The following is an 18,111-nucleotide window of genomic DNA, read 5'->3' as shown; positions in this document are numbered from 1 at the left end:
ATATGCTATATCATATTAATATTTGTTTTATAAGATGAATTTTTGTGTTTTTTCCTTTTTTTAAATTGAGATACAACTGCTATATAACATTAGTTTCAGGTCTACAGGATAATGATTTATGTGTTTTTTATTAGTTGTATAAATTTTTAATCTCTCTAACTGAAGTTATTCAATTCACAAGTAAGCTTACAAGGATTTTAAATTATACTTAGAAAGGATTTTTATTCTTTTCCAGAATATCATCATGTAAGACTTTGGTTATAGCTCTACTCTCTGCCTTGTTATGTGAACATGGCATTTTGGCTATAATTTTACAGATTCTGGGTTACCCTGATGGCTCAACAGGTAAAAAATCCTGCCTGCAATGAAGGAGATACAGGAGACATGGGTTTGATCCCTGGTTTAGGAAGACCTTCTGGAGAGGAAATGGCAACTCACTCTAGTAGTCTTGCCTGAAAAATCCCATGAATAGAGGAGCCTAATGGGCTACAGTCCAAAGGGTTGCAAAGAATTGGATACAGTGGAGCATGTACAAGTACATATTATGGACTCTAGGTTAAGAACAAACTTTAAAATCTCCACCAATAAGTCTATGAAGCTCCATCTTTCAGGTTATTAAACATCTTTCCTATTGACATTAACTCAGTGTTTTATCGTTAACCAGCAGGGTGAAGTGATTATACTTTCATCACTTTCAGCAACACCTCCTCAGAAAAGCCTTCTCTGACCACCTTATCTGAGTAAGTATACTCTTATTGTGTATCATTCCACAATGTTTATTTTCTCCATGGAACTTAGTATTATTTGTAAGTACTAATTGCTTTATTTCTTTGTCAATATTTTGGTTTGTTTCCCTCACTAACCCTTAAGTTTCGGGGTTACAAAATGGTATAGTTTTGGGTCTCTACTATGGTCTACATCATACACTTTATGTTTAATATATATTCAATAAATGAATGAATACATACAGCATGTATATGTTGGAGATGAATGTCTTGCTATATATTCATCTCATTTCAATAAATCAATTAAAATGTATTAAACAATGATATTTGTATATGATATTTAGCCAGATACTATCAAAAGAAAAACCACCTACAAAGGAAAATAATATATACACACTAAGAGTTAGATGCCTTATTTGGGAAGTAAATGGGAATCTTATGTTTGGTTTTAGATGAAATTAATTGAGCAATAAGTTTGAGGTATATAAATGTGTCAGTTCACCCACTAAGATTCTAATATACACCAACTATTTCCAATACAGCCATATTTTATAATATAACACTCACTCCCTGTATTCCAAGAGATAAAATCCTAGAGTGATATGCCTGGGCAATACTGATTAATATCCTCAATATACTCAGCTACAAAATTATTATTCAGTATTATAAGAAATATCATTACAGCATGGTGGCTGATATGCATAAAGTCTGCAGTAATATGAAAAATATTATTAGTTTTAAATAATATGTTTTATTCTATGATTTCATAGGAGAATCTACATTTGAAATATTTCAAAACTGAAATGACACTGGTTGGCGTAAAAAATTATCTACAAAACCAGTATTTACAAATTAATAACACCAGAATTTGATGACTAGAGAAGTGAAAGTTTATAATTTTGATAATAATTCACATCAGGAGTCTTAAATATTACTTGTGAGCTATCTGTCTAAGCTGCCATTTTTGATACAAAACAAAAACTGAAATTTTATTGAGTAAGAAATGCACAGGATAAACATGGTTCGTTTTTCTCCATCTCTGGTTGGACTTCCAGGGAATGGAAGAGTTATACTTTGTCACAGAGGGTTTTGCCTTTTGCTGCATCTTGTAAGCTGTCCATTTTTCCTATTGCTTGAACTTTAGTTACCGCTGTTTTTTACTTACTATTTCCAGCATCTTATGGAAGTGATCTTCAAAGGGCAAGTAATCTTGATGAAGGCATTATAGACAGCATCTCAAAAGAATATGAATAGGTCCTTTCAAACATATAAATAATTAAAATGAGGCACATATCTTTCCACTCAAAGTTATATATTATTTCCTTTTAAATTAGCCAAATAAATTGACATAAATGTTTCTTCCTATTAAAACATTTTAAATTTTACTCTGAAATATTCCAACTGAAAATGGAAACTTACACAAGAGATATCTATATTAACATTTTTCCATATTGATGATAGTTAATTTAGTTCTTTTTAAAAAAGGGAGATAAAGGGACACCCAGATTTATAGCTCCATATCTCTCATTCTATTCCCTTCCCTCTCTCTCAAGAGACAAATAGTTGTCTTACAATTGGTAGCATTCTAAAGCATGTTTAAAAAGTATTACCATCTATATATATATTTCTAACTCATATATTCTATTGTTTTGTGTTTAATGTTATTCATAATTGGTATCATTCTGAATTTTATATTTTCAATTATATTCTTTATTTACATCACATCTTTGAGGTACATTCATGTTGCTATGTATAGGTAAATGCATGTATACTTCTAAGTTCCACTGTTTAATTGTTTATGTAAGTCTATGACAGTAAAGCCATTTATTTTTATCATGCTACAAACAGAGCTGTAGGGACCATCACTGGATTTGTCTTTATGTACATGTATGAGAGTTTCTCATGAGAAGATCCCTGCATTAGTTTCTGGGTCTAGGGTACGTACATATTTGACTTTCTGACCTGCCTTTCCATCAGTATGGGTAAGATATACATTTTCCTCATATCTTCCCCACAGATCATGTGATAGGATATTAATTAAGAATGATCTCTTACTTTCTTCTGATTTACCACTTTTCCAAATACTAGTGAGGCTCAGCATATTAAAAAAAATTTGGGGGGGGGGGGCATATTCTATTCTGCTTCTATGAACTTCCTGATGTCCATTTTGACTGGGTTGTTCTTTTTAGTTTGTGAGAATTTTCTTTTATGTTGGATATAACAGTTGGTCAGTTATATGTGTGAAAAAAATATAACTTTCAGTTTGTGGCTGGTCTTTTCACTTTTATTATGATGGCCCTTGCTGTATAGGAATTATCTCCATTTTAATGTGAAATTATTTTCTTTTATGATTTTTGGATTTGGTGGCTATTTTAGAATATCCTTGCCAACCCCGAGATTTAAAATATTCTTATTTTTTTCCTAAAAGTAATGCAGTTTTGCTTTTACATCTAGATCTTCTATCCATCTGGATTTTATTTTTGAGTGAGGTGTGAGATGACTTCATCCATATGGACAGCCAATTGTCCAGGCACCATTTATTGACTGATTCAGTCTTTCGCCACTGATTTATAACCTTATCTCTGTTTTACCGTCACAGTTCTATAATGGTTCTAGCATTATTCTTCTGTTTTGTCCAGCTCTTTGCGATAACATGGACGGCAGCATGCCAGGCTCCCCTGTCCTTCACTAGCTCTTGGAATTCACTCAGAGTGAGTCTGTTGAGTTGGTGATGCTATATAATCATCTCATCCTCTGCCACCACCTTCTCCTTTCACCTTCAATCTTTCCCAGCATCAGAGTCTTTTCCAGTGAGTTGGCTGTTTGTATCAGGTGGCCAAAGTACTGGAGTTTCAGCTTCAGCATCAGTGCTACCAAAGAACATTCAGTTCTAGCATATCTTTTGTTATAGTTGCCTCCTATAATTAGCTAATTATATTTGCCAGCTGTAATTAGCATCCATTGTCCACTCATCATTTCCTTCATCATGAAAATTTTCAAGCATACCTAAAAGTTGAAAGAATAGGACAGTGAACACTATATACTCATCAACAAGATTATACAGTTAAATTTTGCTATATTTATTTTATGTATCATATATCCATCTATTCATATCTCTATCTATTCATCAATTTTTCTTAACTTTTGTCATGAATCCCATATCAAACTGCACTCCTAAAACCGAAGTATACATATCAAATGGAATTTGATACTCATCTGTTTTTTAAGATAACATTTACACACATTGAAATGCAAAAATTACATCTTACTGAGTTTTGACCAGTGCATACACTAACGAACCCAAATCTCTATCAGTAAATAAAATATTATTATCAACCCAAAAAGCTCTCTCCATCCCTTTTCAGTCAACCCTCCCAGACACTCTTCTGCTTTTTTTGACCATAGATTATTTTAGCACTTTCTAGAATTTCATATAAATGGAATCATTCAGTATGTACTCATGCAAGACTTCATTCACTCTGTATAATGTTCCTGAGATCTGCCATGTTATTTAACATAACTGTAGCTTGTTCATTTTCTTGTTGAATAGTGTTACACTGTATGAGTATGCCTCCACTTCTTTATCCATTCTCCATCTGATGGTCTTTGGACTGTCTGCAACTTCTTGCTACTATGTATAAATCTGCATTAAACATTTGGGAACCACACTTTTTAAGGATACATATTTTCTATTCTTTTGAGTTATATCTTAAGAGTGGAATTGTTAGATTAACAGGTATTTATTTAGCTTTATAAGAAGCTGTCAAACTTACAAAATGTATCATTTTACATAATGACCAAGAAAAAGTGAGAGTTCTGGTTACTCCATGTCCTCATTAACATGGAGTTGATGCTGTCATTATTAGTGTTTGCCATTCCAGTTGGGGTGTAGTGCTATGTCATTATGATTTTAATGAATATTTTCCTGATGGCTACTAAATATTGGGCATCTTTTTCGTAAGGTTATTGATCATTTGTATATCTTCCTTTTCAAAGTGTCTGTTTAAATCTTTCACTATTTTAACTGGGTGGTTTGTCTTTTTATTATTCCATTGTGAGAATTCATTTTATATCCTGTCTATAACCCTTTGTTAGGTATTTGTTCTGTAAATATTTTTCCTAATTCGTGAGTGTCCTATTAGTTTTCTTAAATGATGGATTTTGGTGAGCAGAAGTTTTTCATCTTATGAAGTCTAATGTGTTAGGTTCTCAGGGTTGTCATAACAAAGTATCACAAATCAGGGGCTGAAATAGCAAGAATGGAAATACCAGACCACCTGACCTGCCTCTTGAAAAACCTATATGCAGGTCAGGAAGCAACAGTTAGAACTGGACATGGAACAACAGACTGGTTCCAAATAGGAAAAGGAGTACGTCAAGGCTGTATATGGTCACCCTGCTTATTTAGCTTATTTGCAGAGCACATCATGAGAAACACTGGGCTGGAAGAAGCACAAGCTGGAATCAAGATTGCCGGGAGAAATATCAATAACCTCAGATATGCAGATGACACCATCCTTATGGCAGAAAGTGAAGAGGAACTAAAAAGCCTCTTGATGAAAGTGAAAGTGGAGAGTGAAAAAGTTGGCTTAAAGCTCAACATTCAGAAAACTAAGATCATGGCATCTGGTTCCATCACTTCATGGCAAATAGATGGGGAAACAGTGTCAGACTTTATATTTTTGGGCTCCAAAATCACTGTGGATGGTGACTGCAGCCATGAAATTAAAAGACGCTTACTCCTTGGAAGGAAAATTATGACAAACCTAGGCAGCATATTCAAAAGCAGAGACATTACTTTGCCAACAAAGGTCCGTCTAGTCAAGGCTATGGTTTTTCCAGTGGTCATGTATGGATGTGAGAGTTGGACTGTGAAGAAAGCTGAATGCCCAAGAATTGATGCTTTTGAACTGTGATGTTGGAGAAGACTCTTGAGAATCCCTTGGATTGCAAGGAGATCCAACCAGTTCATTCTAAAGGAGATCAGTCCTGGGTGTTCTTTGGAAGGATTGATGCTAAAGCTGAAACTGCAATACTTTGGCCACCTCATGCGAAGAGTTGACTCATTGGAAAAGGCTCTGATGCTGGGAGGGATTGGGGGCAGGAGGAAAAGAGAACGACAGAGGATGAGATGGCTGGATGGCATCACTGACTCGATGGACGTGAGTTTGAGTGAACTCCTGGAGTTGGTGATGGACAGGGAGGCCTGGTGTGCTGCAATTCATGGGGTCGCAAAGAGTTGGACACGACTGAGTGACTGAACTGAACTGAGTCTTGAGAATGAATGTCCAAAATAGAGAGATCATTAAGACTGGTTCTTTCTGAGGGCTCTTAGGAAGAATATGTTCCTTGCATCTCTCCTAGCTCCTGGTGACTACTGGCAATCCTTGGCACTCATTAGCTTGTAAATGCATCAGTTGAATCTCTGCCTCCATCTTCACATGGCATTCTTCCTGTATTTATCTCTTCTCGTGGTCATCATCTTATTAGGGCACACATCATACTGGCTTAGGGGCCATCCTATTTCAGTATGACCTCATCTTAAATCTGCAAATATTTCCAAATAAGGTCAAATTCTAAGGTATTGGGTGTTAGGACATTACTGTATCTTTTTAGGGGGACACAAAATCACTGCAGATGGTGACTGCAGCCATGAAATTAAAAGACACTTACCCCTTGGAAGGAAAGTTATAACCAACCTAGATAGCATATTCAAAAGCAGAGACATTACTTTGCCAATGAAGGTTCGTCTAGTCAAGGCTATGATTTTTCCTGTGGTCACGTATGGATGTGAGAGTTGGACTGTGAAGAAGGCTGAGCACCGAAGAATTGATGCTTTTGAACTTGTGGTGTTGGAGAAGACTCTTGAGAGTCCTTGGACTGCAAGGAGATCCAACCAGTCCATTCTGAAGGAGATCAGCTCTGGGATTTCTTTGGAGAGAATGATGCTAAAGCTGAAATTCCAGTACTTTGGCCACCTGATGCGAAGAGTTGACTCATTGGAAAAGACTTTGATGCTGGGAGGGATTGGGGGCAAGAGGAGAAGGGGATGACAGAGGATGAGATGGCTGAATGGCATCACTGACTCGATGGATGTGAGTCTGAGTGGACTCCGGGAGTTGGTGATGGACAGGGAGGCCTGGCGTGCTGCAATTCATGGGGTCGCAAAGAGTCAGACACGACTGAGTGACTGATCTGGTCTGAATTCAACCCATAATATCCAATTTTTCAACCATTTTTCTTTTTTGATCAATGGTATCTCTATGCTGTCTCAGAAAGCATTACTTCTCCCAAGGTGGAAGAATATTTCCCCGTGTTTTCTTCTAGAAAAATTTTTGGCTTAGATTTTATGTTTCAGAATCTATCTCAAACTAATTTTTGTTTGTGGTATAAAATAATGATTGAGGTTCTTCTTTAAGTGGGTATCTATTTTTTTCCAGCAAGTTTGTGGAAAACACTTTCCCTGTTCTCATTGCATTGCTATGGCACCTTAGTGAAAATTCAGTTTATTATAGGAATATAAGTTTACTTTCAGGCTCTCTGTTCTGTTTAACTGATCTTCAGGCATACCTCATTTTATTGTGCTTTGCTTGATTGCACTTCACAGATATTGAGGGTTTTTTCTTGTTATTGTTTGTTTTTATTTATTTATTTTTTGTTCTTGTTCATTTTTTGTTTTAACAAACTGAAGGTTTGTGGCATTCCTGCATCTCGCATATCTGTTGGCTCTCATTTTTCCAAAGTGTTTGCTCACTTCATGCCTCTGTACCACATTTTGGTAATTCTCAAAATTTCTCCACCAGAGAATAGATTATGTCTCTGCTGAAAACTCAGAGGATATTTAGTCTTTTTTTTTTTTTTAGCAATAAAGTATTTTTAAAAGTAAGGTAAGTACACTGATTTTTAGACATAATGTAATTACACGCTTAATACACTAATAGTATAAACATAACTTTCATGTGCACTGGGGAACAAAAAATTTGTGTGACTTGCTTTATGGTGATAGTCACTTTATTTGTGGTGATCTAGAACCAAACACATAATATCGCTGAGATATGCCTGTATTTGTCTATTCTACGACCATAATGTACTTGCCCATATGGTACACAGCTACGAGAATAGACAAACACACGGAGAGAATGGCATGTAAAGATGGAGGCAGAGACTAGAGTGATGCATTCACAAGCCAAAGAATGCCAAAGATTGCCTGCAGTCATCAGAAGCTAGGAGAGATGCATGGGACAGATTATCCTTAAGAGCCCTCAGAAGAAACCAACCCTACCAACATCTTGATTTTAGACTGTTATCCTCCAGACTGTGAAATAATAGATACCTGTTTGTTTTAGCCACCTGTTGGATGGTTTTACTCCTAGGATTCACATCTTTATGGTATCCATTTAATATGAAGATAAAAGTGTGTTAACAAAACGTCATTCTTGCCCTCCAGGCAATCTTTGCACCAGTGTCTTTTCTCTTCCCCTCTTAACAGCACTTTGCCAAAACTGCTGTTCAGACTCTGAGCTGCTAATTCCTCAATTAGGAAATTCTTTTAGGAAAAAAGTAGCCATAAACCCTGGGCTCAACTCATCGAGTTTCTGTCCTTTGCCCTACTCCATCACCACCTGCAAATTCATTACTCTTTTATTACCTACCTCTCCAGACACCTTCCAACAGAATTTCTTATATTGACTTTAGCTTGCCAGGTTGCCCTAATTGTGAGAGCTATTAAAGATATCTCGCCAATGATATCAGAGACAGAAGTCACCTAATATTCCTTATTTGTTCATTTTTTGGATTATTCTAGTCAGAAATAGGAGAAGGCAATGGCAACCCACTCCAGTACTCTTGCCTGGAAAATCCCATGGACAGGGGAGCCTAGTAGGCTGCAGTCCATGGGGTCACGAAGAGTCAGACATGACTGAGCGACTTCACTTTCACTTTTTACTTTCATGGATTGGAGAAAGAAATGGCAACCCACTCCAATGTTCTAGCTTGGAGAATCCCAGGGATGGGGGAGCCTGGTGGGCTGCCGTTTATGGGGTCGCACAGAGTCAGACATGACTGAAGCGGCTCAGCAGCAGCAGCAGCCAGAAATATGCCTACTTCAATACTCTTTAAGTAAACAGGTTTTAGTATGTTAAACCTATTTTTATCTAATCAATGTATTTCATATTCAACCTACTTTTGTTAGATTTTTAGTGGAAATCTCAATTTTTACAGAATTCTTGAATCAAGAAGTCTGAAGTTAATCAATATCTGTATCCTTATGCCAACAGTAATATAAAGCGAAGTCGCTCAGTCGTGTCCAACTCTTGGTGACCCCATGGACTGTAGCCTACAGGCTCCTCCATCCATGGGATTTTCCAGGCAAGAACACTGGAGTGGGTTGCCATTTCCTTCTCCAAACTTACAACATTTTATCTGCAATCATTGCTCTACTTTTCTGCAAGTTTTTATCACCATATATTTTAGTTCTACTTTGTTTCATGCCCCCTAAATTGGGCGTAGTTTGTTATTAAATAAAGTCAACACTTCTTTAGATTTATCTACATGATACATTTTATACTGTTTTCTTTTCATTCTGGTTTCTACTTCTAGATTGACTTTTTCTCTTGAATTAAGATTTCATACAGCAGCAGTCTATTAGAAGCAAACTATTTGAGTTGTCATTGCTTTTGTCTTAGCTATTTAAAGATTTTGAGGTGTTTTTCTTTTTTTAAGTTTCTCTCTGTGTTTGTATATGTATGTGTGTGTGTGTGTGTGTGTATGTGTGTGTGTGTGTGTGTGTGTGTGTGTGTATATATATATATATATATATAATGTGTGTTTGTGTGTGTGTATTTTTATTGGTCAATCTATTTTTTGTCTAACGGTATTACTTTATAAGCATTCTGCCTTCTAATCTGGTTGTTTTTTAGATCCATCTTTTATCTCTGGTGTTTAAGATCTTATCTCTGTTTTTGAATTTAGGAAATAGAGTCCCTTATTATCCATGGGTGATTGGGTCCAGTACTAGCCTAGGACACCAACATCCTCAGACACTCAAGTGGCTTAGTCAGCCCTCAATAAACATGGTTCTGTATCTGCAGATTCAACCAACCATGTATGGTGTATTACTGTGTGTATTTATTTATTTTTTTAATGTGTATATAAGTGGATCTTCACAGTCCAACCTGTGTTGTTCAAGGGTCAACTGAGTAAGGTTGACTTTGTGTCCTTCCTGAATCTGAGGATTCCTGTCTTTTATCACATCTTAAGAATTCTCAGTCATTGTCTCCATTATTTCTCTCTCTTCTATCTGTCCTCCTAGATCTTCATACATCTACTTTGAACCTTTTCCTTCTACCATCCCTATCTTATAACATCTCTTTTATACTTTAACCTCATCTATCCTTGTTGCATTTGGTTAATTTCTTCTAACTAGTGAATTTTCACTAATCAGCTCTTCAACTGTATCAACTATTCATATGTTGTTGCTCTTCCATCACCAAGTCATGTCTGACTTGTGACCTCATTGACTGCAGCACTCCAGACTTCCCTGTTCTTCACTGTCTCCCGGTTTCCTCAGATTCATGTCCATTGATTCGGTGAGGCCATCCAACTATCTCATCCTGTCATCCACTTCTTTTGTCTTTAATCTTTCCCAGCATCAGGGTCTTTTCGAATGAGTTGGCTCTTTGCATCTGGTGGCCAAAGTACTGGAGCTTCAGCTTCAGCATCCGTCCTCCCAATGAACATTCAGGATTGATTTCCTTTAGGATTGACTGATTTGATCCCCCTTGCAATCCAAAGGACTCTCAAGAGTCTTCTCCAGCACCATAATTAAAAGGAATCAATTCTTCAGTGCTCAGACTTCTTTATGGTTCAACTCTCACATCCATACGATTCCCAGAAAAACCATAGCTTTGACTATATAGACCTTTGTTGGTAAAGTGATATCTTTGCTTTTTAATATGCTCCCTAGGTTTATCATAGCTTTCCTTCCAAGGAGCAAGTGTCTTTTAATGTCTGCAGTCATCATCCTCAGTGATTTTGGAGCCCAAGAAAATAAAATCTGTCTACTTCCACTTTTTCCCCTTCTATTTGCCATGAAGTGATGGAACCAAATGCCATGATGGTAGTTTCTTGAATGTTGAACTATCCCTATAACACATCTTTTTACAATTTACATTTTAATTGCTAGACTTCTTGCTTTTCGATTTTTTTTTCAGATGACCTTGTTCTTTTTCATAGTGTCTTGACCTTTTATTCAGATTTCTATTGCTCTTTAAAATCTCTCATAATTGCACAAATTATTTTATAATCTTCATCCGATTGCTGAAGCATATGAAGTTCTTGGTCTCTGATTCCATTTGGTATATATGTGTATGCTTGATATTGCTCATTACTCAGGATGAGTTGCATTCTGATTTGTTTCTGCTTTTCTATGTGAGGCTCCCCATTCTGATAAACTCCCCAAGATAGCCCTCATGTTGTTCTTTTAAAAACACTTCTTTAAAGTTTTGGGGTTTCTGAATCACATGAAGCCTCATTTGAAAGAAAATCTCTCCAGAAAATTTTTAATTTTTAAGTAGTAAACTGAATCTTTTGCATGCATTATTTAATTCTAATATAATATCAGCAAATTTGTGAGGTAGATATTTTTATTATTTTTCTACTACAGATGGAGAAATTAAGATGCAATAGATGCAATGTTAATAGAAATGCAACATTAATTGATGCAGTATTAATAAAAATATCTGCTGCATGACTAAGTGGCATATGTAGAGCTCAAATCAAGACTAGACTGATTTCAAACCATGTTCTTAATCATTGCACTATGCTTTGTTGCTAGTCAGACAAACAGTTCATCACCTCAAACAACATTTCATCTGTCATCCTTACATATCTATTAGATTATAAATAAACAGTTGAGGATACGCTGAAGAAGGCAACAGTATGCATTAAAATTTTCGGCATATTGATTTAGCCAGAAGCGAAAAAATGAATGATTATTTTCAAGCAGCTATGTAATTTGAAATTCATTTACTCATTACAGATTTTTTGTTTTATATACAATAAGTGAATGAAGTCACTCAGCCGTGTCCGACTCTGCGACCCCATGGACTGTAGCCTACCAGGCTCCTCCATCCATGGGATTTTCCAGGCAAGAGTACTAGAGTGGGTTGCCATTTCCTTCTCCAGGGGATCTTCCTGACCCAGGGATTGAACCCAGGTCTCCCGCATTGCGGGTAGACGCTTTACCATCTGAGCTACCAGGGAAGTTCCCCTTTATATACAATATATAAGTATATATATATATATAATTTTATAAATAAATATATATATAATTTGTTTTATAAATAAATATATATAAAATGTGTGTTGCAAAATGAAAATGAGTCACCAGACTGGATGGGTCCACTCAATTTTGGTAGTGATAGACTCTTTTAGGCTATATTTATGCTATTCTTAATTGCCTCTCATCCCACATTATACTCCAGTGCTGTCATGAATCATTGACTGCACAGAGTAGCTATCCTATATCTCATTATAAACATCACTGCCTTCATTCTCATTTCCATTCTTAGCTGAAAATGTTTCTTCATTTGATGATACTATTTAAATTTATTTCTCTTTTGTTTTCTATTATTTAATATTTTCCTTGAATTATTTACAGTATTTTCTAAGGTACCTGAAAATGCAGAAGGATTCAATATAAAATAAAATGGTCCTGTTTTCAGTGACACTAAGTGGAGTATAATAATTTGCTTCTGGACTCCATCCAAGCTTTCCTTAATTTTGTACATAAATTGTCTAAAAGTAACTCAGCTATGCTAGTGAGTGTTTCACAAAGCATTGCTTCATTAAGATTTAATGTGTTTTTAGAATAAAAAAAGACTTTAGTTGACATTTTGTTACCCTATATAGAAAAAATCTGGCAATTATAGGCATTTCAGAGTGTATATAAAAAGTTTACCTTGAGCAAAGCAAAACACTTAAGAAATATTTTAATTAGGCTTTGGAAAGTGGTATACACAGGAGAATGAAGAATGATAAAAGCTGGAATAGAACACATATATCAGAGCTACTTAAATGTCCCCAAATAATCAAATTATTTATTACTTATTGGGTTGTAACACATTTATATTTACCAAGACCCACTCTGTGAAATTTACAACTAGACATTTTTGAGTATGTAGCTTTTTGGGGTTTGTGGACCCAACTGCAGTGTGGATATGTGTATGTGGGGGAGGGTATGCTTCCCACACAATGCTAAGCAATTCTCAGACGCCACCAGGGTGTCCAAGAATTCAACTCATTTCTCACACCATCTACCCAGAGTCAACATCAGATTCTATAAGCTGAGGGCTCAGTCCCATAAGACTGACCCCACCTACCCCTATCTTAGATCTACTTCTGACCAATTGACTATAAATCAGAAGTTTCCATGATTCTCTCCTTGGGTTTCATTAATTTGCTAGAGCAGCTCACAAAACTGAGAAACATACTACTTACTAGATAGCCAGTTTGTTGTATAAGGATATAACTCAGGAGCAGCTAGATGGAGGAGGTAGTGTTTCAATGGTAGCCAATATGGCAGGGTATGGGGAAGGGGCATGGAGCTTCCATGCCCTCTCCAGGATGAAGCCCTCTTAGCAGATCCAAGAGTTCACCAATCCAGAAGCTCTCTGAACCTCCTCAATCCTATGGGATTTTTGTAGAGGCTTCAGAAGCAGAAGATATTAAGAATAGGTGGACAGAATACACAGAAGAACTATACAAAAATGATCTTCATGACCCAGATAATCATGATGATGTGATCACTCACCTAGAGCCAGACATCCTGGAATGTGAAGTCAAGTGGGCCTTAGGAAGTGTCACTACGAACAAAGCTAGTGGGGGTGATGGAATTCCAGTTGAGCTATTACAAATCCTAAAAGTTGATGCTGTGAAAATGATGTACTCAATATGTCAGCAAATTTGGAAAACTCAGCAGTGGCCACAGGACTGGAAAAGGTCAGTTTTCATTCCAATCCCAAAGAAAGGCAATGCCAAAGAATGCTCAAACTATCGCACAATTGCACTCATCTCACACACTAGTGAAGTAATGCTCAAAATTCTCCAAGCCAGGCTTCAGCAATACGTGAACCACGAACTTCCAGATGTTCAAGCTGGTTTTAGAAAAGGCAGGGGAACCGGAGATCAATTTACCAACATTCGCTGGATCATTGGAAAAGCATTCCAGAAAATCATCTATTTCTGCTTTATTGACTATGCCAAAGCCTTTGACTGTGTGGATCACAATAAACTGTGGAAAATTCTGAAAGAGATGGGAATACCAGACCACCTGACATGCCTCTTGAGAAACCTGTATGCAGGTCAGGAAGCAAGTTATAAATGGACATGGAACAACAGACTGGTTCCAAATTGGGAAAGGAGTACGTCAAGGCTGCAATTGCATCCTGCTTATTTAACATATGCACAGTACATCATGAGAAATGCTGGGCTGGATGAAGCACAAGCTGGAATCAAGATTGCCAGGAGAAATATCAATAAACTCAGATACACAAATGACATCATCCTTATGGCAGGAAGTGAAGAAGAATTAAAGAGCCTCTTGATGAGAGTGAAAGAGGAGAGTGAAAAAGTTGGCTTAAAGCTCAACATTCAGAAAACGAAGATCATGGCATCTGGTCCCATCACTTCATGACAAATAGATGGGGAAACAGTAGAAATAGTGGTTGACTTTATTTTGGGGGGCTTCAAAATCACTGCAGATGATGATTTCAGCCATGAAATCATTGTGTTGGAGAAGACTTTTGAGAGTCCCTTGGACTGCAAGGAGATCCAACCAGTCCATCCTAAGGGAAATCAGTCCTGGGTGTTCATTGGAAGGACTCATGTTGAAGCTGAAACTCCAATATTTTGGCCACCTGATGTGGAGGGCTGACTCATTTGGAAGACCCTGATGCTGGGAAAGATTGAGGGCAGGAGGAGAAGGGGACGACAGAGGATGAGATAGTTAGATGGCATCACCGATTCAATAGACATGAGTTTGGGTAAACTCCAGGAGTTGGTGATGGACAGGGAGGCCTGGTGTGCTGCGGTTCATGGGGTCACAAAGAGTCGGACAGGACTGAGTGACTAAAGTGAACTGAACTCACTGTATAGTCATAATTGATTAAATTATTGACCATTGGCAATTGATTCAACCTCTAGACCATCTCTCTTCCCTGGAAATCATGGAGTAGGACTGAATGTTCCAATCTTCTAGTCATGTGACTTGTTCTCCTGGCAACTGGCCCCCATCTCTAGGAATGTGTTGGCTAGGTGGGTGGGTGGGTGGCAAAAGTTACCCCACTAACAGAGCCAAAATCATTTTTATACCCCTTATCACAGGAAATTTCAAAGTTTTTAGGAGATGTAGGTCAGATACTCTGAACAAAGACCAAATATATATGAGATATATATTTTGGTCATCTGAATAACCACATATTTATTTTTTATCACATTATCACCGTAGAGCTACAGTGGGTGATCTTAGTGTGAAAATGTAAGTCATACCTTCTCTGATATTCTAATACATATATTCATTCATGAAAAACCATTTATAATAGTCTAGAGATGTAAGGATTTTTCTCCTAAACTTGAGATTTATAATTTTACCAATCATAAATTTGGTCTAAGTATGAAATTTATTCCAAGTCCAGGAAACTCCCTTTCTGCTGAAGCACTTTCTCTTTCTTTAAACCTATTTTTCATATTTACTCTTTTGAATGAAGTATGATGACCACTAAAATTAACTCTTATTATAGTTGTAAATATGTAATATAGTGGCAAGATCTATAATGATCTATTAATATATTTTCTGAAACTTTGCAATGAAGTGATGCATTTACTAGGTATTATTTACATTGTTAAACTGTAACAGTACTTCAACATTTGAATAACTAAATAATGATATGGTTTGCCATATGTTTCCATTTAATGAAGCCTTGTATTGATACTTAAATGCTTCATTAAGTCACAAGCTGCCAAAATAAGTAGTTTTTCTCTTGTCATAAATGTGACATGGTTTAACTTAAAAGTCTTGTCATTTTAAAATTTAAGAATGCTTTTATTCTGCATATATTATAAGCAACATCTCTCTCAATATTTCAGGTTTACATACAAAACATTTTCAGGAGGTTGACATTGTAGTTTGAGAATTTTTGTGACCAATTTTCTTGTCAGTAGAAGGTTGTATGACTTGTTATAACTATCATTTCATCATAAACTAAACAAAGTTTATATGCAATTTTCAAAAGCTTCTTGAAGTGACACCTGTTTCATTAATAATAATAATGAGCTTAAAAAGTCCTTGTCTGAGCTGTAAACAACAAACAAAAAACTGTAATTTTACCAAAATCATATTTTTTCAAGGCAGCAAGTTACCTTGAAAATGACAAGTTTGGAAAATGACAAGTTCAGATATTCTGAAAAACACATGTGGCTTGTAACAGTACTATTAGATTTTGCCTTTCTACCTTTTCAAAAAAAATGCCTAGGACAAATTTTACAACATAATCATAAGGTTTAATTAGTATGTAAGTTCTAACTGATATTTATTTTGAGCAAATTGTAGCTTTTAGATCTTGATGCATTGTTTTCTAGGAGATTAGATTGTATGGAAGAAAATTCAGGCATGAATAAGTGATTATTTCAAGTTGATTCATTAAATATGACTCATCTTAAAGAAAATTAAAGGACAACTGTATATAATAGTTGATAGGATAATATTTTTGCAAACCTTGGTTTGCAGAGGAATGCTATGTGTCAATACATGAATTTTAAAACATTTATACACAATAACAAATGTATTTGAACATGTAGAAATTATTCAGGACTCTGAAGCATGATCATTTTCCTTTGAGTGTAATTCATACGGATTATTTTAATTTAGGTCCTCAAAGATTTTTTAAAAATATACAACTAAATTAAATATTTGTTTTAGCCTTTCAGATATAGTTATCTTTTTTATTGCTTTGTCATTTTTTATTACTATAAACTATCTTTTAGTCTGGCTAATATGATAAGAAAATCCAGTGTTTGCATACATGAAATATGTATATATAGAATAAAAACTCAAATGCCTATAGGACAGATAGTAATATAAATATGTATATAAAATGAGAAAATGTAATTGGACCTGTGTCTGAATGTGTGCTTGGTTTAAACATATTCAAATGCAAAGAGCATATCAAACAAACAACAACCATAATATTTAACTCAAACAAAACACACTTGCAGTTTAAATTTGGGCCTAAAGGCTACGTCGCTAAGTCATGTCTGACTCTTTTTTGACCCCAAGGAACCTGGCTGGCCAGGCTCCTCTATCCACAGGATTTCCCAGGCAAGAATACTAGAGTGGGTTGCCATTTCCTTCTCCAGGGGATCTTCCCAACCCAGGGATCAAACCTGAGTTTCATGCATTGCAGGTGGATTCTTTACCACTGCGCCTCCTGGGAAGCCCCCAAACCCCTAACATAGAGGTTTCCAATTAATAGACACTAGAAATTAATTCCAACCAGTCCCTTCTGAAGGAGATCAGCCCTGGTATTTCTTTGGAAGGAATGATGCTAAAGCTGAAACTCCAGTACTTTGGCCACCTCGTGCAAAGAGTTGACTCATTGGAAAAGACTCTGATGCTGGGAGGGATTGGGGGCAGAAGAAGGGGACGCCAGAGGATGAGATGACTGGATGGCATCACTGACTCGATGGACGTGAGTCTGAGTGAACTCCGGGAGTTGGTGATGGACAGGGAGGCCTGGTGTGCTGCGATTCATGGGGTCGCAAAGAGTTGGACACGACTGGGCCACTGAACTGAACTGACTGAGAAATTAATAAATAATTTTTCATTATAATTCCATATCCAATGCTTTTTTCTATATATATTCATTTATGTTATATTAAATAATGATCAATTTCCCACCTTTTATCACCATTTTAGTTTCTTCTCTTTCCATAACTCAGTATCTAAAAAGCCCATGAACTATCATCAGATAAATGGAAAACTACAGGGTGGAAAAAACAAAACAAAACAGTCTTTTGAATAGATGCTAACATGTTTCTCAGTAAGTCATGTATTTTTATATTTTTATGAAAAGATCACCGAATAGTATCTCAAGTACTTAACAATGGTATGGTATCATATGTTCAGTTTTTTGGTTATATTTGTACAAGTTTGAAGGAGGTCTATTGGGGAACCACATAAGACAATGAATCCTGACTCTGGCTCTCATTAGAATCACCTGTGTATTATTTAAAACTATGAGCCCACCCTTGTTAATTCCAGTGCAGCAGGTATATGTAGTTTAGGAGTTGTTACAGATGACTCTAGTTTAGAATCAAAGACCTTGGTTAT

At 36.2% G+C, this 18,111-nt stretch overlaps 1 long non-coding RNA gene across 1 annotated transcript in view; it reads left to right on the top strand.

The window, feature by feature from the left end:
* The window catches only part of LOC147349326 (uncharacterized), a 34,866-nt gene that overhangs the window by 6,729 nt on the left and 10,026 nt on the right, over positions 1–18,111 (top strand). Inside the window, exon 2 of the long non-coding RNA XR_015150354.1 lies at positions 665–740. This is a non-coding gene — a long non-coding RNA (uncharacterized LOC147349326). The remainder of the gene's footprint in view (positions 1–664; positions 741–18,111) is intronic.

The sequence above is a fragment of the Bos grunniens genome, chromosome 21 (genome assembly GCF_055505025.1).
Source record: "Bos grunniens cultivar Pamir isolate PY7600 chromosome 21, Bosgru_T2T1.0, whole genome shotgun sequence".
Lineage (NCBI taxonomy): Eukaryota > Metazoa > Chordata > Mammalia > Artiodactyla > Bovidae > Bos > Bos grunniens.
The sequence above is the reverse complement of the archived record's forward strand: the minus strand, read 5'-3'. Positions and strand labels throughout refer to the sequence as shown.